Genomic DNA, 26,644 nt, shown 5'->3' with positions numbered 1-26,644 from the left:
GAAAAGCTACGAGAATGGTATGGGATTTGCGTTACAAGACGTATGAGGAGAGACTTGCTGACCTGAACATGTATACCCTGGAGGAAAGGAGAAACAGGGGTGATATGATACAGACGTTCAAATATTTGAAAGGTATTAATCCGCAAACGAACCTTTTCCGTAGATGGGAAGGTGGTAGAACTAGAGGACATGAAATGAGATTGAAGGGGGGCAGACTCAAGAAAAATGTCAGGAAGTATTTTTTCATGAAGAGAGTGGTGGATGCTTGGAATGCCCTCCCACCGGAGGTGATGGAGATGAAAACAGTAACGGAATTCAAACATGCGTGGGATAAACATAAAGGAATCCTGTTCAGAAGGAAGGGATCCTCAAAAGCTTAGCCGAGATTAGGTGGTGGAGCCGGTGGTTGGGAGGCGGGGCTAGTGCTGGGCAGACTTCTACGGTCTGTGCCCTGAAAATGACAGATACAAATCAAGGTAAGGTATACACAAAAAGTAGCACATATGAGTTTATCTTGTTGGGCAGACTGGATGGACCGTGCAGGTTTTTATCTGCTGTCATCTACTATGTTACTATGTTAAAGTGCTATACCATATTGATAGCGGTAGAATTAAAGGAAGGACAGAGAGGGAAAAGTAGCAAGATAGTGATCCATGTAGCCACTATCTTAGCGGGGGATCAATGAGAAGACAAGTATCAGAAAACATCATCCAAAAATGTTGCATGTTGGCAAGGCTAGGGTTGACAGAATTATCCTTAAAACAAACAAAAAAAAAAATCAAAAGCACATCAGCAGCAAAATATTAAGCGCTAATGCCAGGGGGTTTAGAAAAATATTGAACTTGGAGGGGTGGGGGGGAAGGTGGTAACTGAGCTCAGAGAGAGTGGGTAAAGCAAGGAAGAAAAATAAAAACTAAATCAGTGATTAACGGCATCAGTAACACCAACACATCTTAGTCTAAAAAGAAGCAAAACGTTATAGAAAGATCAAAGGCGGAAGTTAAATCAAGCAAGACCATGTCAATAAAGCAGACCTCATCAAGAAACACACTGATACCATCAACACTCTTATTTGTTAGTGAATGGCCACTGAGTGAGAGCAACATCTCCTGTGTAGCAGCTCATTTCAGATGTGGCCATATATATACAATCTTTGGGTGGTATGGATGGTGACTGAGTGCAGCCAAGGAAAGGCTGGGCGAGAGTAAGGCTTTCTACCATGCCAAAGCTGGGATGCACGAGCAATAGCAGAAGCATGAGACAAGGGCTGGCATTTTGGGTGAGCAGAAGTAGGCAGTGGGGGAGGGGGTGTTTGCAGAGAGACATAACTCTAGAAGTCCAGCCTATGCTGAATGCTCATCAATAAAGAGTTGGTCATCCAGATCACATTGGAGCAGCTCGTCAGTACCTTGGTGTCTCTATTGACAGCAAAGATGCTGTAAGATATGAAGGGATAGCATAGGATTTTTTCCAGGGTCACTGTTCATGTCTGTGCAACACCTCTCCTAGCACATTTTCTGGATCTCCCTGTACAGGGCATAGAGAAGCTGTGGGTTATCCCCTAGTTCCGTGTGGTATATAGATTCCATTTGGCCCAGGGCTGTGTGAATTATAGGATGATACTCCCTGGTTCAGGGGCACGCTGCCTATGAGTGACACTCTCAGGGTGGCAGAGGTTTTGGGTTGTTGTTTGGACCATCTATCAGACATCCTACAGAGTGAGGTGTCACAACACTGTAGTCACTGGGTCTTCCAGATCTCCTCCCAGACTCTTCTTGCTGATACATTGTGGACCCACCACTGTATATATTGTAAGAACTGGCCTAAGTGCACATGGATACCCTGGGCTTTGCCAAGAGAGGTCATTCATGTGCTGCACAGATCTCAACATCTACTGCTGCAACTGGAGTCAGCAAGGAGAGTGGCAAACGGACAACACTACATGTTTATTACCAGTGCTGGATCCCAGGCACTACACGACCAGGGGGGACCTCGCAGATGGCAATTACTACAAGGCTATGGGCTAGACATGTCACTTTTAACCACTCCCATCATAAGTAATTCTGTAATTCCTTATTTCTCCTGATTGCCTTCTTGATTAGATTGCAAGCTCTGTTGAGTGTAAAGCACTGTTTACATCTAGTAGCACTATAGAAATAATAAGAAGTAGTAGTAGTACTTCGCGTATATGGACTCACTTCGCACACTATGGAACCATTCTAGATTCTCCCTGGTATGGCCTCAGACTTTTACTTTAGAATCAATTTGGACCGCGATCTTCGATTTGAGGAAGGGACTATCAGGTCTGATTTCTGTCCTGAATCAACTACTAATAGGTACTAATTCCGATGTTAAGAACTTGCAGTCTCAAACTAAACAGTTTAAAATATATATAAAGACCATTGGGTTCGGATAAAGAGTGTTCAACAGGTTAATACTGCAGTGAGAGGGGATGCTATCCAGTCTTTTGCACTGAGTGTTACATGTATGATTATCTCCCAGTTGGTGAGAGGTTATATGTGTGTGCCCAATGTAAAGAGCTCCTAGCTTTCAGAGAACAGGTCTGTTCTCTTGAGGCTAGAGTAGTAGACTTGGAGGAGCTGAGGGAGACAGAGGTACATAGAGGAGACCTACAGGGACACTGTAGAGAAATCCCACCTCCAGTCTGACTCTTGTGCAGATTGACAACCCTCCCTCCCCCCCAAGACTGCAAAAAGTGCCATGACCCAGGTAGTCACTTGATAACTCGCCTGCTCTGACGAGGCCCTGAGTAGCCAATCGTCCAGACAAGAATGTACTGTGATTTTCTCTTTTCTCAGAAAGGTGACTACTACCACCGCCCACAACCTTAGAAAAGGTTCCAGGCGCCATAGCTAACCCAAACCACACTCTTGAAACTGAAAGAGATGTCCTAGACTTGCAAGGTGAAGAACACACCAGTGTGGGCTAAAGAGGAGCAAGTAAGTAGGCCTCCTTGAGGTCCAGAACAACCGGATACACCCCTGGCGACACCGCTCCAGGGACAGGTCTGCTTTGGGGGTGGGGGGGAGGAACAGAGATCTGGTTCTGCTACCTGGGGGACAGGGCCTGCTCCAGAAGCTGTAAACTGCTTAGGTCTAAGCAGTATATAAATACTTAAATGAATGAATTAATCTATTTTTGTGCTGGGGGAAAGGGGAGAACAGCACTTGTAAAATGCTCACTGAGAGAAAGAGATGGACAGATTGGATGAGCCACATTTACACAACAGAAAAATAATCCAGTACCATCTTAAATTCAGGCAAGGCCAGGCAGGACCAAGCGAAAGCTGCACACAGTGGCACCAAGAAGTGTGAATGGAGACTGCTGAGCCAAGCTCTGAGCTCAACCAGGTATGATCCTCAGACTGTGACCTGGAAGTGGCCGCTAGGCTCGGCCACATTGTGCAGCCATGGCCAGCAGAGCAGGAGCTAGGCCAGGGACAGGAGTAGGTCAAGAAGACGCCAATGCCCCATCTTGCACATCCCTTAAGGCTATTCCACCCTCCCCTAGCACGGTGTGTGGGGTTTTCTTTGTGCCTGCAGCCACCAAAGAATCAACTTAAGTTACTGTAAGCACCCAAAGCTCATCCTGAACAACAGAAGGTGAGTCGTAGCCCAGGCCACCCTAAGCCAAGTCGAAATGAGTATGTGCATAGCCTCATGCACAGGGAACACTTTAGGTGGCTTTCAGTGCACTAGCCATCCTAGGAGTAGAGACTGAGGGGTCTAGTAATTCCAAGCTATAAACATTCAGAGCCTCCAAAGCCTTAGCCATAAAGGAAGTTAATTCATCCTTAGGGGAAAAAATGTTAACAGCTGTAGGAACAGCCTCCTAACAGTGATGCACACTAGGGGGAAGATGGAGAAGCCCAAGAATCTGCCTCAGAGACAGGTTCAAAACTTCTTCCTTTACTCACAGAATCCAACTGCAGAGGCTTTCTACCTTTCTACCCCTGATATCTCACCTTGCATCCAAACCAAAGTTTCAACGTGCTTGTCTGACATTGCTGGATGTCTCAACGCCACCTGAAATTAAATATGACCAAAACCGAGCTTCTCATTTTCCCCCCCAAACCCACCTCCCCACTCCCCCCGTTTTCTATTTCTGTTGATGGCTCTCTCATTCTCCCTGTCTCCTCAGCTCAAAACCTTGGGGTCATCTTTGACTCTTCTCTCTCCTTCTCTGATCATATCCAGCAGATTGCCAAGACCTGTCGTTTCTTTCTTTTCAACATCCGTAAAATTCGCCCCTTTCTTTCCGAGCACTCTACCAAAACCCTCATCCACACCCTTGTCACCTCTCGTTTAGACTACTGCAATCTGCTTCTTGCTGGCCTCCCACTTAACCTCTCCCCTCTCCAGTCGGTTCAAAACTCTGCTGCCCGTCTCGTCTTCCACCAGGGTCGCTTTACTCATACTACCCCTCTCCTCAAGACCATTCACTGGCTCCCTATCCGTTTTCGCATCCTGTTCAAACTTCTTCTACTAACCTATAAATGTATTCACTCTGCTGCTCCCCAGTATCTCTCCACACTCGTCCATCCCTACACCCCTTCCCGTGCACTCCGCTCCATGGATAAATCCTTCTTATCTGTTCCCTTCTCCACTACTGCCAACTCCAGACTTCGCGCCTTCTGTCTCGCTGCACCCTACGCCTGGAATAAACTTCCTGAGCCCCTACGTCTTGCCCCATCCTTGGCCACCTTTAAATCTAGACTGAAAGCCCACCTCTTTAACATTGCTTTTGACTCGTAACCACTTGTAACCACTCGCCTCCACCTACCCCCCTCTCTTCCTTCCCGTTCACATTAATTGATTTGATTTGCTTACTTTATTTATTTTTTGTCTATTAGATTGTAAGCTCTTTGAGCAGGGACTGTCTTTCTTCTATGTTTGTGCAGCGCTGCGTACGCCTTGTAGCGCTATAGAAATGCTAAATAGTGCAGTTGAAACAGGAGACGCTCCAATTAGGAGCAACTTTTTATTTAAAATATCCATGTAAATGTTTGGTTAATTATCAGAATGTCAAATATGTGTATTTTGACCCCTCCCAATTATGTTCCTTTTTAACATCTAAGAGAGCTCAATAAGTGAATATATACCATGCCTGTAATGCTGATATCTTGTTTTTGGTTCTAGTATATTTGAAATGTTGAATTTCTTTTCCTTATATCTCCAGTTATTGAAAACTTGGACTCCCTATTTGTGGACTTTAAAGCACTAAAAAGGAGATGTTTTTCTTAATTTCATTTGTGAGGAATTTTCCGTAAATTTGTATTCTTTAGCTGCTTTTTTCTGTCAAGTAATTTACTTGTGATTTATTGAAATAATAATAAACATAAATAATAAAAAAAAGAAATGCTAAATAGTAGTAGTAGTAGGCTAAGAAGCTTGCAAGGACCCATAAACCTTCAACTGCGCTGAGATGGGCAGAAGGTGGTGAGTACAGAGGAGACCTTTGCAGAATACAGGCTTGATGCACTGAAAAAAAAAACATGATAGGAAAAAAACGCACCAGAGGCCCAGAAGTTATAATACTGCCAGAAACCTTACCAGCACATGTAGAAGGTCCAGAAATATACCCAGCTTGAAGAGGCAGCATGGATCTCATAGCCGTGGGAGCCAATCATGCCGATTTAAAATGGCCACGGGAGCATGAAATCCTCATCGGAGAACATCAGCTGAGGAGAGAGAGGCCACGATTGCACAGTGCAGGAAAACAACAGTTCGCTGCCAAAAAGGCTGTTCCGCTAAAATGACCACAGAACACTCCGCCAACATTTTCCTGACGCTGCTCTCTGCTTAGCATAGCGAGACCTGTACTGACAAGGCTGTGAAGACATCACAAGGAAAAAGTGAAACCGCTTGAAGCCACTGGGAGTCTTCGATCACATGGAACGGAAAATGGCTCTGGTAAAATCAAAAGTCGCAATTGTGCCTGAAAACAAAAGGAAAAGGCACAAAAATAGTAAACCCGTCTGAGCAGGTCTAAATGGGACCCGCAACGAAAAAACAAAGAAAATTTAAACACAGGAACAAAAACTAAGAAGGTAAGAGGAAAGGATTTTTTTTTTAAATAATGAAAGAAAATCATAAGAAAAACGCGTGGTAAAGGCTCTTCCTGGGCGTGGAAAAGAACAAACTAAAGTGAAGCAGATGTGCTGCGGGCGGGAAGGCGTTCCACGCACGCGCAGTGGGATGCAGCTAACGACCCAGAAGGCTCTTGAAGTTTTTTCTATGCTGACTAATGCCAAATCTTGGGCAATGCAGATCGCCTACCCACTTGTGAGAATTGGAAGCCTGCTTGTCCTTGGAGAAAGCGAATGCTACATACCTGTAGAAGGTATTCTCCGAGGACAGCAGGCTGATTGTTCTCACTGATGGGTGACGTCCACGGCAGCCCCTTCAATCGGAAAACTTTACTAGCAAAGGCCATTGCTAGTCCTCGCGCACCCATGCGCACCACGCATGCGCGGCCGTCTTCCCACCCGAACCGGCTCGTGTTCGTCAGTCCCGTATGTAGCAAGACAAAGACAAGGGAAGACACAACTCCAAAGGGGAGGCGGGCGGGATTCTGAGAACGATCAGCCTGCTGTCCTCGGAGAATACCTTCTACAGGTATGTAGCATTCGCTTTCTCCGAGGACAAGCAGGCTGCTTGTTCTCACTGATGGGGTATTCCTAGCCCCCAGGCTCACTCAAAACAACAAACATGGTCAATTGGGCCTCGCAACGGCGAGGACATAAGTGAGATTGACCTAACAATTTATCCAACTAACTGAGAGTGTAGCCTGGAACAGAATAAACATGGGCCTGGGGGGGTGGAGGTGGATTCTAAACCCCGAACAGATTCTGAAGCACTGACTGCCCGAACCGACTGTCACGTCGGGTATCCTGCTGCAGGCAGTAATGCGATGTGAATGTGTGGACAGATGACCACGTCGCAGCTTTGCAGATCTCTTCAATAGTGGCTGACTTCAAGTGGGCCACTGATGCTGCCATGGCTCTAACATTATGAGCCGTGACATGACCCTCAAGAGCCAGCCCAGCCTGGGCGTAAGTGAAGGAAATGCAATCTGCTAGCCAATTGGATATGGTGCGTTTTCCCACAGCCACTCCCCTCCTGTTAGGATCAAAAGAAACAAACAATTGGGCGGACTGTCTGTTGGGCTGTGTCCGCTCCAGGTAGAAGGCCAATGCTCTTTTGCAGTCCAATGTGTGCAGCTGACGTTCAGCAGGGAAGGAATGAGGACGGGGAAAGAATGTTGGCAAGACAATTGACTGGTTCAGATGGAACTCCGACACTACCTTTGGCAAGAACTTAGGGTGAGTGCGGAGGACTACTATGTTATGATGAAATTTGGTGTAAGGGGCCTGGGCTACCAGGGCCTGAAGCTCACTGACTCTACGAGCTGAAGTAACTGCCACCAAGAAAATGACCTTCCAGGTCAAGTACTTCAGATGGCAGGAGTTCAGTGGCTCAAAAGGAGGTTTCATCAGCTGGGTGAGAACGACATTGAGATCCCATGACACTGTAGGAGGTTTGACGGGGGGCTTTGACAAAAGCAAACCTCTCATGATGCGAACAACTAAAGGCTGTCCTGAGATCGGTTTACCTTCCACATGGTAATGGTATGCACTGATTGCACTAAGGTGAACCCTTACAGAGTTGGTCTTGAGACCAGACTCAGACAAGTGCAGAAGGTATTCAAGCAGGGTCTGTGTAGGACAAGAACGAGGATCTAGGGCCTTGCTGTCACACCAGACGGCAAACCTCCTCCATAGAAAGAAGTAACTCCTCTTAGTGGAATCTTTCCTGGAAGCAAGCAAGATGCGGGAGACACCCTCTGACAGACCCAAAGAGGCAAAGTCTACGCTCTCAACATCCAGGCCGTGAGAGCCAGAGACTGGAGGTTGGGATGCAGAAGCGCCCCTTCGTCCTGTGTGATGAGGGTCGGAAAACACTCCAATCTCCACGGTTCTTCGGAGGATAACTCCAGAAGAAGAGGGAACCAGATCTGACGCGGCCAACAGGGAGCAATCAGAATCATGGTGCCTCGGTCTTGCTTGAGTTTCAACAAAGTCTTCCCCACCAGAGGTATGGGAGGATAAGCATACAGGAGATCCTCCCCCCAGTCCAGGAGGAAGGCATCCGGTGCCAGTCTGCCGTTGGCCTGAAGCCTGGAACAGAACTGAGGGACCTTGTGGTTGGCTCGAGATGCAAAGAGATCTGCCCCACACCTGGAAGATCTGTCGCACTACTCGGGAGTTGAGCGACCACTCGTGAGGTTGCATAATCCTGCTCAGTCTGTCGGCCAGACTGTTGTTTACGCCTGCCAGGTATGTGGCTTGGAGCACCATGCCCTGACGGCGAGCCCAAAGCCACATGCTGACGGCTTCCTGACACAGGGGGCGAGATCCGGTGCCCCCCTGCTTGTTGATTTAATACATGGCAACCTGGTTGTCTGCCTGAATTTGGATAATTTGGTGGGACAACCGATCTCTGAAAGCCTTCAGAGCGTTCCAGATCGCTCGTAACTCAAGGAGATTGATCTGCAGATCGCGTTCCTGGAGGGACCAGCTTCCTTGGGTGTGAAGTCCATCAACATGAGCTCCCCACCCCAGGAGAGACGCATCCGTAGTCAGCACTTTTTGTGGTTGAGGAATTTGGAAAGGACGTCCCAGTGTCAAATTGGACCAAATCGTCCACCAATACAGGGATTTGAGAAAACTCGTGGACAGGTGGATCACATCTTCTAGATCCCCAGCAGCCTGAAACCACTGGGAAGCTAGGGTCCATTGAGCAGATCGCATGTGAAGGCAGGCCATGGGAGTCACATGAACTGTGGAAGCCATGTGGCCCAGCAATCTCAACATCTGCCGAGCTGTGATCTGCTGGGACGCTCGCACCCGAGAGACGAGGGACAACAAGTTGTTGGCTCTCGCCTCTGGGAGATAGGCACTAGCCGTCCGAGAATCCAGCAGAGCTCCTATGAATTCGAGTCTCTGCACTGGGAGAAGATGGGACTTTGGATAATTTATCACAAACCCCAGTAGCTCCAGGAGGCGAATAGTCATCTGCATGGACTGTAGAGCTCCTGCCTCGGATGTGTTCTTCACCAGCCAATCGTCGAGATAGGGGAACACGTGCACTCCCAGCCTGCAAAACGCCGCTGCTACTACAGCCAAGCACTTCGTGAATACTCTGGGTGCAGAGGCGAGCCCAAAGGGTAGCACACAGTACTGGAAGTGACGTGTGCCCAGCTGAAATCGCAGATACTGTCTGTGAGCTGGCAGTATCGGGATGTGCGTGTAGGCGTCCTTCAAGTCAACAGAGCATAGCCAGTCATTTTCCTGAATCATGGGAAGAAGGGTGCCCAGGGAAAGCATCCTGAACTTTTCTTTGACCAGATATTTGTTCAGGGCCCTTAGGTCTAGGATGGGACGCATCCCCCCTGTTTTCTTTTCCACAAGGAAGTACCTGGAATAGAATCCCAGCCCTTCTTGCCCGGATGGCACGGGCTCGACTGCATTGGCGCTGAGAAGGGCGGAGAGTTCCTCTGCAAGTACCTGCTTGTGCTGGAAGCTGTAGGATTGAGCTCCCGGTGGGCAATTTGGAGGTTTGGAAACCAAATTGAGGGTGTATCCTTGCCGGACTATTTGGAGAACCCACTGGTCGGAGGTTATGAGAGGCCACCTTTGGTGAAAAAGTTTCAACCTCCCCCCGACCGGCAGATCGCCCGGCACTGACACATTGATGTCGGCTATGCTCTGCTGGAGCCAGTCAAAAGCTCGTCCCTTGCTTTTGCTGGGGAGCCGAGGGGCCTTGCTGAGGCGCACGCTGCTGACGAGAGCGAGCGCGCTGGGGCTTAGCCAGGGCCGCAGGCTGTCGAGAAGGAGGATTGTACCTACGCTTACCAGAAGAGTAGGGAACAGTCTTCCTTCCTTCCTTCCTTGAAGGCTGCCGGCGGGAGAACTTGTCGAAAGCGGTATCCCGCTAGTGGAGCTGCTGTACCACCTGTTCGACCTTCTCTCCAAAAATATTATCCGCACGGCAAGGCGAGTCCGCAATCCGCTGCTGGATCCTATTCTCCAGGTCGGAGGCACGCAGCCATGAGAGTCTGTGCATCACCACACCTTGAGCAGCGGCCCTGGACGCAACATCAAAGGTGTCATACACCCCTCTGGCCAGGAATTTTCTGCACGCCTTCAGCTGCCTGACCACCTCCTGATATGGCTAGGCTTGCTCAGGAGGGAGCTTGTCCACCAAGCCCGCCAACTGCCGCACATTATTCCGCATGTGTATGCTCGTGTAGAGCTGGTAAGACTGGATTTTGGCCACGAGCATAGAAGAATGGTAGGCCTTCCTCCCAAAGGAGTCTAAGGTTCTAGAGTCCTTGCCCGGGGGCGCCGAAGCATGCTCCCTAGAACTCTTAGCCTCCTTTAGGGCCAAATCCACAACTCCAGAGTCGTGAGGCAACTGAGTGCGCATCAGCTCTGGGTCCCCATGGATCCGGTACTGGGACTCGATCTTCTTGGGAATGTGGGGATTACTTAAAGGCTTGGTCCAGTTCGCCAGCAATGTCTTTTTGAGGATATGATGCATGAGTACTGTGGACGCTTCCTTAGGTGGAGAAGGATAGTCCAGGAGCTCAAACATTTCAGCCCTGGGCTCGTCCTCCACAACCACCGGGAAGGGGATGGCCGTAGACATCTCCTGGACAAAGGCCGCAAAAGACAGACTCTCGGGAGAAGAAAGCTGCCTTTCAGGGGAGGGATGGGATCAGAAGGAAGGCCATCAGACTCCTCGTCAGAGAAATATCTGATGTCCTCCGCCTCCTCCCACGAGGCCTCACCATCGGTATCAGACACGTTCATGAACCTGAGTCTGAAGCCGTGCCCGGCTCGACTCCGTGGAAACACGGCCACGGTGTGAGCGTCGAGAGGTAGACTCCCTCACCCGCACCGGCGAAGCTCCCTCCGCCGACGTCGTCGGGGAGCCTTCCTGGGAGGCGACCGCAGTCGGTACCGCAAGTGGCACCGATGTCGGAGACCTCACCCCGGGCAAGGGGCCAGCTGGCGCCTCACTCGACGGTACCGGTGGCGCAAACACCCCCGGTACCGGAGGAGAAAGGCGCAACAGCTCTCCCAGGATCTCTGGGAGAACGGCCCGGAGACTCTCGTGCAGGGCGGCTGTGGAGAAAGACATGGAAGCCGATGCAGGCGTCGAAGTCAGAGTCTGTTCCGGGCGTGGAGGCTGTTCCGGGCTGTCCAAGGTGGAGCGCATCGACACCTCCTGAACAGAGGGTGAGCGGTCCTCCCGGTGCCGATGCCTACTGGGTGCCGACTCCCTCGGTGACCCAGAGTTCTAGGTACCGACGCGGGAAGGAGACCGGTGTCGATGTTTCTTTGACTTTTTCAAACGAAGCATGTCACCGGAGCTTCCCGGTACCGACGAGGAGGACGTAGAATCCAGCCGTCGCTTCCTCGGGGCCGAGGTCGAAGAAGGTCGGTCCCGGGGGGAGGGGGGCGGGGGCTGTACCGCAGCAGCCCTCAGGGTAGGGGGAGACCCACGCGAAGGCTCACCGCCACCAGCAGGGGAATGGACAGCCCTCACCTGCACTCCAGTCGAAGCACCACCGTCCGACGACATCAGCACTAGTGGAGGTCCCGGTACCACCGACGCCGACTTTCGATGTCTCGGTACCAACGATGCCCCGACGATGCAATCGATACAGTCACGGCCGAGGGCGGAGGTCTTGACGCTGTCGACGTCGATGCACTCGATACTCCCGGTGCCAATGCCGACGAAGAGCCCGAGAACAACACGTTCCACTGGGCCAATCTCGCTACCTGAGTCCTTTTCTCTAAAAGGGCGTAAAGACTACAGGCCTGCGGGCGGTGCCCAGCCCCCAGACACTGAAGACACGACGCGTGCCTATCAGTGAGCGAGATTACCCGGGCGCACTGGGTGCACTTCTTGAAGCCGCTGGGAGACTTCGATGACATGGGCGGAAAAATCACGCCGGCGAAATCAAAACTCGTAATTGCGGTAAGGCACCAAAAAGAAGGGGAGAAAAAACTCGAGGCCTCAAAAGGGCCTACCCCGAAAATGAAAGAAAACTTAACGGGGCAAAAACTCGAAATACGGGAAGGGGAAAAAGACCGAAAGGCCCTTCTCCGAAATCCCTTTTTTTTTTTTTTTTAGAAGCGAAAGTCAAAAGACACGCGAGGGTCAACTTAAGGGGTGCGAACGGCGCAAACAGGGAAGACGGCCGCGCATGCGCAGTGCGCATGGGCGCGCGAGGACTAGCAAAGGCCTTTGCTAGTGAAGTTTCCGATTGGAGGGGCTGCCGTGGACGTCACCCATCAGTGAGAACAAGCAGCCTGCTTGTCCTCGGAGAATCAATGCATAGTCTATAGAAAGTGTATACCTATATAATCTGCTTAGAGAAATAATTTAGCAATATATATATTATCAATCATACTCGTTATTTTTGTCAAAATATAACCAAGCTTGCATATCAATGAGAAAGATAATTCCATGTGCATAGTTGTACTTCCATCCACGCTTGACCGCAGATTTAGATAGAGGGGTAGGAGTAAGCATGAAAATGCTCCCTGGGCTACTAGACCGATATTTGTGATTCAGGTTCCTTGTTTTACCCTACACCTAAAATTTTAAATATCAAAAGCCCTCTCATGTGATGAGGTAGCACCTTCTGGAATGGATGGAAACACCTAGATGCTGTGTGTATGCTGCCCCCTATCGATAGGGGCAGCAAGAGGGGAATGTAGAAATATGGTACAGCCAGACACACCCACCGGAAGGGTGGGAGGTCAAACCTTAGTTTCAGGCTATTAGAAACTCTAGCCAAGTCTGAAATCTAAAGGCTAGTACAGCTGGAACCTTCTTGGAAAAGCAAGGCCTGGCTGGCAGCCTAGATTGAAGCCTAAATGACCTGAATTGGAAAAGATAGGTCAAGGAAACTGAAATCAAAATGGAAACTGTCACAAGATACAAAATGGATTCTCTTATTTCTGCATCTAAGTTAGAAAAAATGGCTTTCTGAAATATCATAACAGGTGCAAGAATGGGGAAGTTACAGTTGAGATAAAGGCGGGGGCATTTTTCTGGTTAGGAGGTTGTGGTTAAGTGAGTTTGGAATAAACAACTTAACATTGGAGTAAATGTAAACCCATTAGTTTGAATGGGTCCAAGAGAGTATAAAAGACAGGGAAAATTTGGGTGCGGCAGAAGATCTCCTGGACGTGCCAAATTGAGATGCTGTCTGTCCGACCACCCCACCTGTTCCTATATCTGATCCTACTGTATTATTGTGGTGAGTAATAACAAAGCTGAATCTTCTTGCAACCTGCCTTCTTATTCTTTCCTATACAATATTTAAATGTTTAATTAAACCCTTTAGCAGAGATGGTTATTAGAAGGAGTCTAGGTACACATACAGTAATAGAGAGTCAGATAAGCGCAATTCAGATTACAGATCTTAGCCTTCTAGGAAACCTCTCTGGTATGTGGCCACCTAAGCAACATACCAGAGGGGATCCACGGGGTGGTTTTCCCCATAAAAATCAGGTTGCATTATCCTGCTCAACCTGTCAGCCAGACTATTGTTTACACCTGCCAGATAAGTGGCTTGGAGAAACATGCCGTGACGGCGTGCCCAAAGCCACATCTGGACGGCTTCCTGACACAGAGGGCAAGATCCAGTGCCCCCCTGCTTGTTGGTGTAGTACATGGCAACCTAATTGTCTGTCTGAATTAAGATTACTTGGTTGCACAGATGATCTCTGAAAGCCTTTAAGCTAAGTGTTGCATTTCACTGTTTTGGCGCTTTCCCGTACATGAATTGGTTGCAGACAAAATTGCTATATTTAAAAACTTCACATTGAGCACTAAAAAAAATATTAAAAAGAAGAGTCTAAAAATCCCTGATAGAAACAAGTCAACGGCTCGTCTAATACCCTTTGAGAACCTGGGACGTGAGGTCCGACAGGTTTCTGAAAGATTCTCTTCATTTATAACTGTCCCTGACACCTTCAAGCACGCCGTAGTCACACCTCTCCTCAAAAAACCTTCACTTGACCCTACCTGCCCCTCCAACTATCGCCCCATCTCTCTCTTACCCTTCCTCTCCAAAATACTTGAGCGCGCCGTTCACAGCTGCTGCCTCGATTTTCTCTCCTCTCATGCCATCCTCGATCCACTCCAATCCGGCTTTCGCCCTCTCCACTCGACAGAAACAGCACTCTCTAAAGTCTGCAATGACTTGCTCCTGGCCAAATCCAGAGGCCACTACTCTATCCTCATCCTCCTCGATCTTTCCGCCGCTTTTGACACTGTCAATCACGATTTACTTCTTGCCACTCTGGCCTCATTTGGGTTCCAGGGCTCTGTCCTCTCCTGGTTCTCCTCCTATCTCTCCCACCGCACCTTCAGGGTATACTCTCATGGATCTTCCTCCACTCCCATCCCGCTATCTGTTGGAGTTCCCCAGGGATCTGTCCTTGGACCCCTTCTCTTCTCTATCTACACCTCACTAATCTCATCTCATGGTTTCCAGTATCATCTTTATGCTGATGACACCCAGCTCTATCTCTCCACACCAGACATCACAGCAGAGACCCAAGCCAAGGTATCGGCCTGCCTATCCGACATTGCTGCCTGGATGTCCAACCGCCACCTGAAGTTGAACATGTCCAAGACCGAGCTCCTCGTCTTTCCACCTAAACCCACTTCTCCTCTTCCTCCACTCTCTATCTCGGTTGATGGCACCCTCATCCTCCCAGTCTCTTCTGCCCACAACTTTGGAGTCATCTTTGACTCCTCCCTCTCCTTCTCTGCGCATATCCAGCAGACTGCCAAAACCTGTCGCTTCTTCCTCTTCAACATCAACAAAATTCACCCTTTACTCACTGAGCACACCACCCGAACCCTCGTCCACGCCCTCATTACCTCTCGCCTTGACTACTGCAACCTACTGCTCACTGGTCTCCCACTCAGCCATCTATCCCCCCTTCAATCCGTTCAGAACTCTGCCGCATGTCTTATATTCCGCCAAAACCGTTATTCTCATATCACCCCTCTCCTCAGGTCACTTCACTGGCTTCCGATCAGATACCGCATACAATTCAAGCTTCTCCTCCTTACTTACAAATGCACTCACTCTGCTGCTCCTCACTACCTCTCTACCCTCATCTCCCCCTACGTTCCTGCCCGTAACCTCCGCTCACATGACAAATCCCTCCTCTCAGTACCCTTCTCCACCACTGCCAACTCCAGGCTCCACCCATTTTACCTTGCCTCACCCTATGCCTGGAACAATCTTCCTGAACCCCTACGCAAAGCCCCCTCCCTACCCATCTTCAAATCCTTGCTTAAAGCTCACCTCTTCAATGCTGCTTTCGGAACCTAACCTTTCGAACATATAGACTGCCCCAATCTGCCTGACCTATCAGATTGACTTTACATTTGTCTCTTAGATTGTAAGCTCCTTGAGCAGGGGCTGTCCTTCCATGTTAAATTGTACAGCGCTGCGTAACCCTAGTAGCGCTTTAGAAATGTTAAGTAGTAGTAGTAGTAGTAGTAATTTTACAGCCATTGAGCCACCTTTTGCAGTGTCATTTTTTGTCTTGTATTAGTTTACTTCACTGCTGATACTGGTTATACTGCAAAAACTTTTTGAGCATTCCAGATCACTCTTAATTCCAGGAGGTTGGTCTGCAGACTTTTTTTCCTGAAAGGACCAGGCTCCCTGAGTGTTGAGCCCATCTACATGAGCTCCCCACCCCAGAAGAGGTGCATCCGTCGTCAGCACTTTCTGTGGCTGAGGAACTTGGAATGGTCGCCCCATGGTCAAATTGGATCGAACTGTCCACCACTGAAGAGAATCCTCTAGATCCCCCGCAGCTTGATACCACTGGGAAGCTAGGGTCCATTGAGCTGATCTCATATGTAGACGTGCCATGGGCGTTACATGAACTGTAGAGGTCATGTGCCCCAGAAGTCTCAACATCTGCCGAGCCGTGACCTGCTGTGACGCTTGAACCATGGACACCAGGGACAGAAGGTTGTCCGCCCTTGCCTCTGGAAGATAAGCTCGAGCTGTCAGTGTTCAACAGGGCTCCAATGAATTCCAAATTTTGGACTGGGGTGAGATGGGACTTGGGATAATTTATGACAAACCTCAGTAGTTCTAGCACCCGAATAGTCATTAGTATGGACTCCAGAGCACCCTCCTTCGAGGTGCTCTTCACCAGCCAATCGTCAAGATAAGGAAACACATGCACTCCCAGTCTGTGTAGTGACACTTCAACTACCGCTAGGCATTTGGTAAACACTCTGGGCGCAGACACCAGTCAAAAATGCAGCACACAGTACTGAAAGTGCTGTGTTCCTGTGAGCTGGAAGTATTGAGATGTGGATGCAAGCATCCTTTAAGTGCAGAGAGCATAGCCAATCGTTTTCCTGAATCATGGGAAGAAGGGTGCCTAGGGAAACCATCCTGAACTTTTCTCAGACTAGAAATTTGTTCAGGATGGGATGCATCCCCCCCCCCCCCCTGTTTTCTTTTGCACAAGGAAGTAGCTTGAATAGAATCCCAGCCCCTCCTTCCCCTGGTGGGACGGCTTCAACCATTTGGGCATGTAGAAGGGCGTTGAGTTCCTCTGCAAGTACCTGCTTGTGCTGGGAACTGTAAGAATGAGCTGCCAGTGGACAATTTGGAGGTTTGGATTCCAGATTGAGGGTATAACCTGACCAGACAATTTGAAAAACCCACCGGTGCAAAGAAAAGCTACAAAAATGGTATGGGATTTGCGCTGCAAACCGTACGAGGAGAGACTTGCTGACCTGAACATGTATACCTTGGAGGAAAGGAGAAACAGGGGTGACATGATACAGACGTTCAAATATTTGAAAGGTATTAATCTGCAAACAAACCTTTTCCGGAGATGGGAAGGTGGTAGAACTAGAGGACATGAATTGAGGTTGAAGGGGGGCAGACTCAGGAGTAATGTCAGGAAATATTTTTCACGGTGGTGGATACATGGAATGCCCTCCAAAGGGAGGTGGTGAAGATAAAAACAGTAATGGAATTCGAATATGTGTGGGATAAACAAAAAGGAATCCTGTTTAGAAGGAATAGATCCACGGAATCTGAGATTGGGTGGCGACACCGGTAATTGGGAAGCAAAACCGGTGCTGGGCAGACTTCTACGGTCTACGTCCTGACTGTGACTGAATAGATATGGATGGGCTTGAGTGTAAATTTTAAGGGCTTCGACATTAGCTTCAGAACTTTTAGTACAAGAAAAGCGCTGGGCAAACTCCTATGGTCTGTGCCCTGAGAACGGCAAGAACAAGTCAAACTCGGATATACATATGAGCTTATCTTGTTGGGTAGACTGGATGGACCTACAGGTCTTTATCTGCCGTCATTTACTATGCTACTATGTTACAATCTCAACATCTGCCAAGCTGTGACCTGCTGTGATGTCTGAACTTGAGACGCTAGTGAAAGAAGATTGTCCGCACGCGTTTGGGGAAGGTAAACTCGGACATTCTTCGTATCGAGCAGGGCTCATATGAATTCCAATTGTTGAGAAGGATGGCGATGGGAGGGGGTAGTTTATCACGAACCCTAGTAGCTCCAGCACCCAAATAGACATCTGCTTGGACTCCCGAGCACCTTCCTCCAAGGATCTCTTCACCAGCCAATCGTCAAGATAAGGGAACACATGAACTCCCAGTCTGCGTAGGGACGCTGCGACTAACACTACACATTTCGTAAAAACCCTGGGAGCTGACAAGAGGCTAAAGGGCAATACACAGTATTGAAAGTGATTTATTCCCAGCCGAAACTGAAGATACTTCCGGTGGGCTGGAAGTATCGGGATGTGTGTATATGCATCCTTCAAGTCCAGAGAGCACAGCCAATAGTTTCCCTGATCATGAGAAGAAGGGTGCCTAGGAAAACCATCCTGAACTTTTCTTGGACGAGGAACTTGTTCAGAGCCCTTAGATCTAGGATGGGACACATCCCCCATGTCTTTTTCTGCACAAGGAAGTACCTGCAATAGAATCCCTGTCCTTCTTCCCCTGGCGGAGCAGGCTCAACCGCATGGGCCTTGAGAAGGGCAGAGTTCTTCTGCAAGTACCTGCTTGTGCTAAGAGCTGAATGAATGGGCTCTCGGTGGACAATCTGGAGGCTTGGAAAGCAAACAGAGTGTATCCGAGCCGGACTATTTCAAGAACCCACCGGTTGTAGGTTATGAGAGGTCACCTTTGGTGAAAAAACATTAACCTCCCCCCAACTGGCAAGTCATCCAGGACAGGCACTTTAACAGTGGCTATGCTCTGCTAGAGCTAGTCAAAAGCTCATCCCTTGCTCCCAAAAGAGTCCAGGGTTCTAGCTTCTCTGCCTGGAGGAGCCAAGGCATAGTCCCTAGTACTCCTGGCTTTTTTGAGAGCGGCATCCACCACCATGGAGTCGTGGGGTAACTGAGACCTCACCAACCTAGGTTCCCTGTGGATCCGATACTGGGTGTCAATTTTCTTGGGGACCACAGGGATAGAGGGGATGCCCAGTTCCTAATGAGGACTTCCTTGAGTACCTCATGGAGAGGAGCCATCACTGCCTCCTTAGTAGGGGAGATGTAGCCCAGGACCTCAAGCATCTTAGCCCTGGGCTCCTCCTCCATTTCTATGGGGAATGGAACGGCCTCAGCTATTTCTCATACAAAAGAGGTGAAAGAGAGGCTCTCAGGTGGAGAGAGTCTCCTCTCAGGTGGAGGGGAGGGCTCAGAAGGAATCCCATGAGGGCTCCTCCTCGGTATCGGACAGCATTTCCCTCAAGGATGTCCAAGACTGGGCCCGCCTCAACATCGAGGACCCATACCCTCGGGGATGGTGTTGAGGAGTTGGCTCCCGCTTCGACTCCAGCGAAGCTTCCTCCACCGATGTCGAAGGGGTATCGGCCTGGGTGGCAATCGACACTGGGGCAGAAAGGGGCGCTGGAGACTGCACCGCGGGCTGGGGACCTGGTGGGGCTGCAGCAGAAGGCACTGCAGGCACAAGCACCCCCAATGCACATCACTGTATCAATCCCTCCAAAAGCTCAGGGAGCAAGGCCCAGATACACTTATTGAGAACCGCCATCGGTAAAGGTTGAGGGGCCAGTTGGAGCTCAGGTTGCCGAATCACCTGGGGTGTGGGAGCAGGATCCCAGCTACTGGGAGAAATAAGCATAAGCACATCTTGAATGGAGGGGGAACGATCCCTCCCAGTGTTGACGCTTCTCGGGTGCAGAATCCCTCGGCGCACCAGAGCTCCCGGCACCGAGTGCCTATGGAAATCGGTGACAGTGCTTCTTGGCCTTCGCCCAATGCACGTCACACCCATGCTCCTCGGTGCCAACAAGGATGACGTTGAATCCTCATGTCGCCTTGGGGTCAGGTCCAACTATGGACGGTCCCTAGGGGCCTGCACAGTAGGAGGCCTCAAGACAGGTGAAGACCCACTCGATGCCTCACTGCTCCCAGTGTTTCAGGGTCTCATAGCAGCCATGCCTACCGTGACTCCTGATGTAGGTGCAGCACTCGATGTCGACACCGACACCTCCGACCTCGATGCCAATGTTGAAGAACCGGATCTGGCCCCAAAACTCTTTTCGTGTTGAGCCTCTCGGGAAATTTGGGTCCTTTTCTTCATACAAAGACAAAGGACACAATTGGCAGGGCTATGGTCGGGCCTGAGGCACCATAGACACCTAGAATGGGTGTCTTTTCCTGAGATGGTCCGGTTGCACCAGGTACAGTGCCTGAAGCCACTGGGAGTCTTCAATGACATGGATGGAAAAATGGCTTCAGTGAAATTAAAAGTCGCGATAGTGCCTAAAAATAGGGAAAAAGGCACAAAAAGGAGACCCGACCAAGCAGGCCTAAATACAGCCCATACCGAAAAGAACAGAAACTTAAACACAGGCCAAAAAACTTTAAGGAATTTTTTTTTTTTTAAACAAAACGAAAAGGAGTAAAAGAGACGCAGGTAGCGAAAACCACCAAAAGGCACAAAAAAATAGCTCTCTCCGGATGTGTGAGGAACTGGCAGAAAAAGCAGCCACTCCTTACGCGGAGAAAACAAAACTGTGGTCGGGAAGGCACACGCACTTGCACAGTGGGGTGCTGCTCACACTCCAGAAAGCTCCCTTTAGTCTCTCTGGTATTTTACCGGCCGACATGGGATGCGTCAACCCTACTACTACTACTATTTAGCATTTCTATAGTGCTACAAGGCATACGCAGCACTGCACAAACATAGAAGAAAGACAGTCCCTGCTCAAAGAGCTTACAATCTAATAGACAAAAAATAAATAAAGTAAACAAATCAAATCAATTAATGTGAACGGGAAGGAAGAGAGGAGGGTAGGTGGAGGCGAGTGGTTACAAGTGGTTACGAGTCAAAAGCAATGTTAAAGAGGTGGGCTTTCAGTCTAGATTTAAAGGTGGCCAAGGATGGGGCAAGACGTAGGGGCTCAGGAAGTTTATTCCAGGCGTAGGGTGCAGCGAGACAGAAGGCGCGAAGTCTGGAGTTGGCAGTAGTGGAGAAGGGAACAGATAAGAAGGATTTATCCATGGAGCGGAGTGCACGGGAAGGGGTGTAGGGATGGACGAGTGTGGAGAGATACTGGGGAGCAGCAGAGTGAGTACATTTATAGGTTAGTAGAAGAAGTTTGAACAGGATGTGAAAACGGATAGGGAGCCAGTGATCCCACTTGTGAGAATGGTAAGCCTGCTTGTCCTCGGAGAACAGCAGTCATCTGGGTTTAAAAAAAGGTTTGGACAAGTTCCTGGAGGAAAAGTCCATAGTCTGCTATTGAGACAAACATGGGGAAGCAACTGCTTGCCCTGAGATTGGCAGCATGGAATGTTGCCACGATTTGGGTTTCTGCCAGGTACTTGTGGACCTGGCTTGGCCACTGTTGGAAGCAGGATACTGGGCTACATGGACCATTGGTCTGACCCAGTATGGCTACTCTTAAGTTTTTATGTTATTTTCTAAAACAGTTCAGGGCCTAAGAGGGAGGATGACTGTGCCCACACCCGAGGAGGAAAGTATGAAGATTGAGATGCCAAAAGAAAACCACTCTGTGGTGTTGATGCCCCTGTACAAGTCGTTGGTGAAGCCCTACTTCTTAGTATTGTGTTCAGTTTTGGAGACCATATCTTGCTAAGGACGTAAAAAGACTTGAAGCGGTCCAGAGGAAAACTACGAAAATGGTACGGAGCGCATGATCTGGTGAAGGACGTTATGGTACTGGGGCCGCTTGATAACAGTGATCATAATATGATCAGTTTTGATATCGACCTTGAAGTAACTATACACAGGAAGTCAAATACGTTAGCGTTTAACTTTAAAAAAGGAGACTATGATAAAATGAGAAGAACGGTGGAAAAAAAACTTAGGGGACAACTGAGAGGGTAAAAACTGTACAACAGGCATGGATGCTGTTCAAAAATACCATCCTGGAGGCCCAGGCCAAACATATTCCACAAATTAGAAAAGAAAGCCGGAACTCCAAAAGACAGCCGGCCTGGTTGAAAAGTGAGGTGAAGGAAGCTATTAGGGCTAAAAGAAATGCCTTCAGAAAATGGAAGAAGGAACCGTCTGAAAATAACAAGAAGCAGCATAAGGAGTGTCAAAGCAAATGCAAGGCACAGATAAAGAAGGCCAAGAGGGATTGCGAAAAAAAAGATAGCATTAGAGGCAAAAAAGCATAGTAAAAACTTTTTTCGGTATATTAAAAGCAGGAAGCCAGCAAAAGAATCGGTTGGGCCGCTGGATGACCAAGGAGTAAAAGGGGCCATCAAGGAAGACAAAGACATAACGGAGAGATTGAATGAATTCTTTGCTTCGGTCTTCACCAAGGAAGATTTAAGTGGGATACCGGTGTCGGAAATGATATTTCAAATGGAGAAACTTACTGACTTCACGGTAAACCTGGAGGACGTAATGGGGCAGTTCAGCAAACTGAAGAGTAGCAAATCTCCTGGACCGGATGGTATTCATCCTAGAGTACTGATAGAACTGAAAAATGAGCTTGCGGAGTTACTGTTAGTGATATGCAATTTTATCCTTAAAATAGAGCGTGGTACCAGAAGATTGGAGGGTGGCCAATATAACGCCCAGTTTTAAAAAAGGTTCCAGGGGAGATCTGGGAAATTATAGACCGGTGAGTCTGACGTCGGTGCCGGGGAAAATGGTAGAGGCTATTATTAAAAACAAAATTACAGAGCACATCCGAGGACATGGATTATTGAGACCGAGTCAGCACGGCTTTTGTGTGGGGAAATCTTGCCTGACCAATTTACTTCAATTCTTTGAAGGAGTAAACAAACATGTGGACAAAGGGGAGCCGGTTGATATTGTGTATCTGGATTTTCAAAAGACGTTTGACAAGGTACCTCATGAAAGGCTACAGAGGAAATTGGAGGGTCATGGGATAGGAGGAAATGTCCTATTGTGGATTAAAAACTGGTTGAAGGATAGGAAACAGAGAGTGGGGTTAAATGGGCAGTATTCACATTGGAGAAGGGTAGTTAGTGGGGTTCCTCAGGGGTCTGTGCTAGGACCGCTGCTTTTTAATATATTTATAAATGATTTAGAGATGGGAGTAACTAACAAGGTAATTAAATTTGCTGATGACACAAAGTTATTCAAAGTCGTTAACTCGCAACAGGATTGTGAAAAATTACAGAAGGACCTTATGACTGGGAGACTGGGCGACTAAATGGCAGATGACGTTTAATGTGAGCAAGTGCAAGGTGATGCATGTGGGGAAAAAAGAACCAGAATTATAGCTACGTCATGCAAGGTTCCACGTTAGGAGTTACGGACCAAGAAAGGGACCTAGGTGTCGTCGTCGATAATACACTGAAACCTTCTGTTCAGTGTGCTGCTGCAGCTCGGAAAGCGAATAGAATGTTGGGTATTATTAGGAAAGGTATGGAAAACAGGTGTGAGGATGTTATAATGCCGTTATATCGCTCCATGGTGCGACCGCACCTTGAGTATTGTGTTCAGTTCTGGTCGCCGCATCTCAAGAAAGATATAATGGAATTGGAAAAGGTGCAGCGAAGGGCGACTAAAATGAGAGCGGGGATGGGACGACTTCCCTATGAAGAAAGACTAAGGAGGCCAGGGCTTTTCAGCTTGGAGAAGAGACGGCTGAGGAGAGACATGATAGAGGTATATAAAATAATGAGTGGAGTGGAACAGGTGGATGTGAAGCGTCTGTTCACGCTTTCCAAAAATACTAGGACTAGGGGGCATGCGATGAAACTACAGTGTAGTAAATTTAAAACAAATCGGAGAAACTTTTTCTTCACCCAACGCGTATTTAAACTCTGGAATTCGTTGCCGGAGAACGTGGTGAAGGCGGTTAGCTTGGCAGAGTTTAAAAGGAGGTTAGACGGTTTCCTAAAGGACAAGTCCATAAACCGCTACTAAATGGACTTGGGAAAAATCCACAATTCCGGGAATAACATGTATAGAATGTTTGCACGTTTGGGAAGCTTGCCAGGTGCCCTTGGCCTGGATTGGCCGCTGTCGTGGGCAGGATGCTGGGCTCGATGGACCCTTGGTCTTTTCCCAGTGTGGCATTACTTATGTACTTATGGAGTCTGCATCACAAAATGTATGAGGAGAGACTTGATGACTGAACATGTTTACCCTGGAGGAAAGGAGAGATAGGGAGGATATGATACAGATATTCAAATACTTGAAAGGTATTTATCTACAAGCAAACCTTTCCTAGAGACAGGAAGGTGGTAGAAGTACAGGACATGAACTGAGGTTGCACTCATTTTCATGCACAATTTTAAGTTCATTGTGGCTAACAAGCTAAAAAGAAGTCATTACAAAATATGGAATAAAATTCATAAAGTCATAAGGAAAGAATCATAAATACATAAAATTCAATAAAGCATACTGAAGAGAATGGAAGGGGGGGAGACTAGGCACCACGGTTGACAGCAATCTTTTGAAAAGGAAAGATTTCAAAAACTTACGAAAACCAAGTAATCATGTTGGGATCTTGCATTTTTTGGCAAGGAATTCCACCACTTAGTATTTTGGTATGGAAAAGTAGCTGAATAGACAGAAGAAAAACTACTTTCTTAAAGGAAGGAAAAATACAATACAGGTAGTCTCTTACACCAAAAATTGGCTTGCAAGAAGGCAAAGTAACAAGGGGCAACACCATGCAAAATCTGAAATCCTTACATCCTGACTGACTCGATATGTCCCAAGGACTGGGTTGAGAACTACTGAAATAGAGTGAAGTACTTACTGTATGTGAGCTTGATTTTAAGGTAAATCTAGACTGGATTATTTGGAATAGAAAGATTGAGCCCGATGTTCAAAAAAGTTGAGCTGCTCAATTTGTGCCCTATTTTCAGGCAAAACTTATGAGCAGAAGTTTTCAGCTGAAAATTTACCTTAAATTATATCCAATCTTAATTTAAAAGGCCTTTAAATAATGGGCCAGAGTACTGAAGGAACAGATCTCCCTCTACACAGCTCCAAGGTCATTAAGGCCCTCCCAAAAAAATATCCATCAACACACCTTCTCCAAAGCAAGTCACACAATGTGAACCTGCCAATGAGTCTTCTTTGGAGCTCACACTCAAGCTCACACATTCTGGAACATATTCCCTGAAAGGCTTCACTTGATACAAGACAACCTCTACTTCAGGAAGCAGGCTTCTCCCAAGCCTTTACTAGAAGGAGCAACTACATAGTCCTTGTGTGTGACTAACACCAGATGCACATCCTGTATCAAGACTTGCTTATCCATGCCTACTCTGAGATCATTTTTATGCACCTGTTCTTACTTCTGTCTGCAATTGTCCTTAAATTAGTCTCCCTTATTTTCTACTAATTCCTGTTATTATGTCTTATCTGTCTATATATTCCATACGTACACCCTATGCAATCTATTAAGAAGCTTTAATGTGTATTGTGTTGACATTGTAAATAGCATACTATGCCATAATATGTACAGTTATATGAATGTGTTCTTCTGTAATAATCATTGCTATAATCATCTATAGCCTATGTCCAGATTATTCTTGCTGTTCACCACCTTGGGGTGTATTCCTTCAAAAAGACAGTAAAAGAATCCTATCAAATACAATAAAACAAAATTTAGGAGTTTAAAAGTTATGGGGTTGATATTCAAAGTAATTAAATTACCAATTTTCGTTTATCTGCTTATATTCAGTGACACATAACTGAGCAGTACCACTGAATATAGCACTGACCACCCCTGCACTATCTGGGTAGTGCCAGTGTAGACCGGGGGCAGACACAGCACTTATCCAGGCACTGGCAATATTCAGTGCCAGTTCCCGGATCACTGGGCAGATACGACCATATAAAAAGTGGTCCTATCTTTGCCCAGTTAACTATGTTGGTACCAGCACTAAATAAAGTCAGCTGGTACAAGGACAAGCCCCTAAACATCAGCCCACTCTCCAAGGGTGCCCCCCCCCCCCCAAGGTCTACCTTAATAGTCCCTGGTGATCTGGAGTATGAAGGGCAGGAGCGATTTCCACTTGCTCATGCCTCTGGCAGCTCCAGTTTCAAAACGATTGCCATAACCTCTAGCAGAAGTTTTGAGTTACCTCATCTAGTATCACAAGACTGCTGCTAGAGATCATAACAGCCATTTTGAACCTGGAGTTCCTGTTCTCCCTACACTAATCAGAGATTAAGTTAGGCCTGGGGGGGGGGGGTATTTACTGAGAATGGGCCAATACTGGAGAGGGGGGAGAGGGGGGGGGTATTACAATCAGGGTAGGTGGTGGACCCGACTTGATACCTTATGCAGGTCCCAACCGATATTCAGCCGGGACCCCGTGTCTTATGCTGGTCTTAGCTGAAAAATCGGCCAGGATTTGCCCAAGTATCACTGGCTGCCTTCTATCTGGTCAGGCCCAAATAGTCAATTCCAATGCTTGAATATAGCCAAACACTGAATATCCAGGTCTAACTTTGCCAGCGATGATACTGGAATAAAAACCTTCTCACCACCACTAGCTCTGAATATTCCCCAGTATGTTTATAAATTTAGGCCTGCCATTCGTTTACTTAGATTTCCAAGCCTAATTTATTACCCTAGTGCTGAAAATCGGTGATAAACTTCTTTTTCTCCCCACCCTAAATCTGCCCGTTTATACACAAAAAGTTTGGAATTTAGTGAATTTAAGTAAATTTTGAGCATCAAGTTAAGCTCTCAGCTCTAGTAAATTTTCAAAAGAAGCCAATGTATAATTCTGAACGTTTGGAGCATAACTCCTCTGAATACTGGGCCCATTGCCTTTATTTTGAATTAAGCCTGTGAACTCTCCAGCAGGGAATCGGGCTGAAGCCTGGCTGGGATAAAGAGTACGACTCTGCACCAGATTTTCAGAGAGAGTTAACTGTTGGGAAAATGCATATTTTTTGCCTTCTTACATTGCTGTCCAAGGCACTTGAGAATCTAAGAGTTAGGGAATTATGCCTTTCAAACTGCCTACTGCCCCTCATCAAAACCATCCCCC

General features: G+C 47.8%; 1 protein-coding gene across 2 annotated transcripts in view; it reads right to left on the bottom strand.

The window, feature by feature from the left end:
- The window catches only part of TRAF3IP1 (TRAF3 interacting protein 1), a 1,208,890-nt gene that overhangs the window by 1,109,496 nt on the left and 72,750 nt on the right, over window positions 1–26,644 (bottom strand). The gene's annotated exons all lie outside the window — the stretch shown is intronic.

This window comes from Microcaecilia unicolor, chromosome 7 (genome assembly GCF_901765095.1).
Source record: "Microcaecilia unicolor chromosome 7, aMicUni1.1, whole genome shotgun sequence".
Taxonomy (NCBI): Eukaryota; Metazoa; Chordata; class Amphibia; order Gymnophiona; family Siphonopidae; genus Microcaecilia; species Microcaecilia unicolor.
Note: the sequence above shows the minus strand (reverse complement) of the source record. Positions and strands in the feature narration are given on the sequence as shown.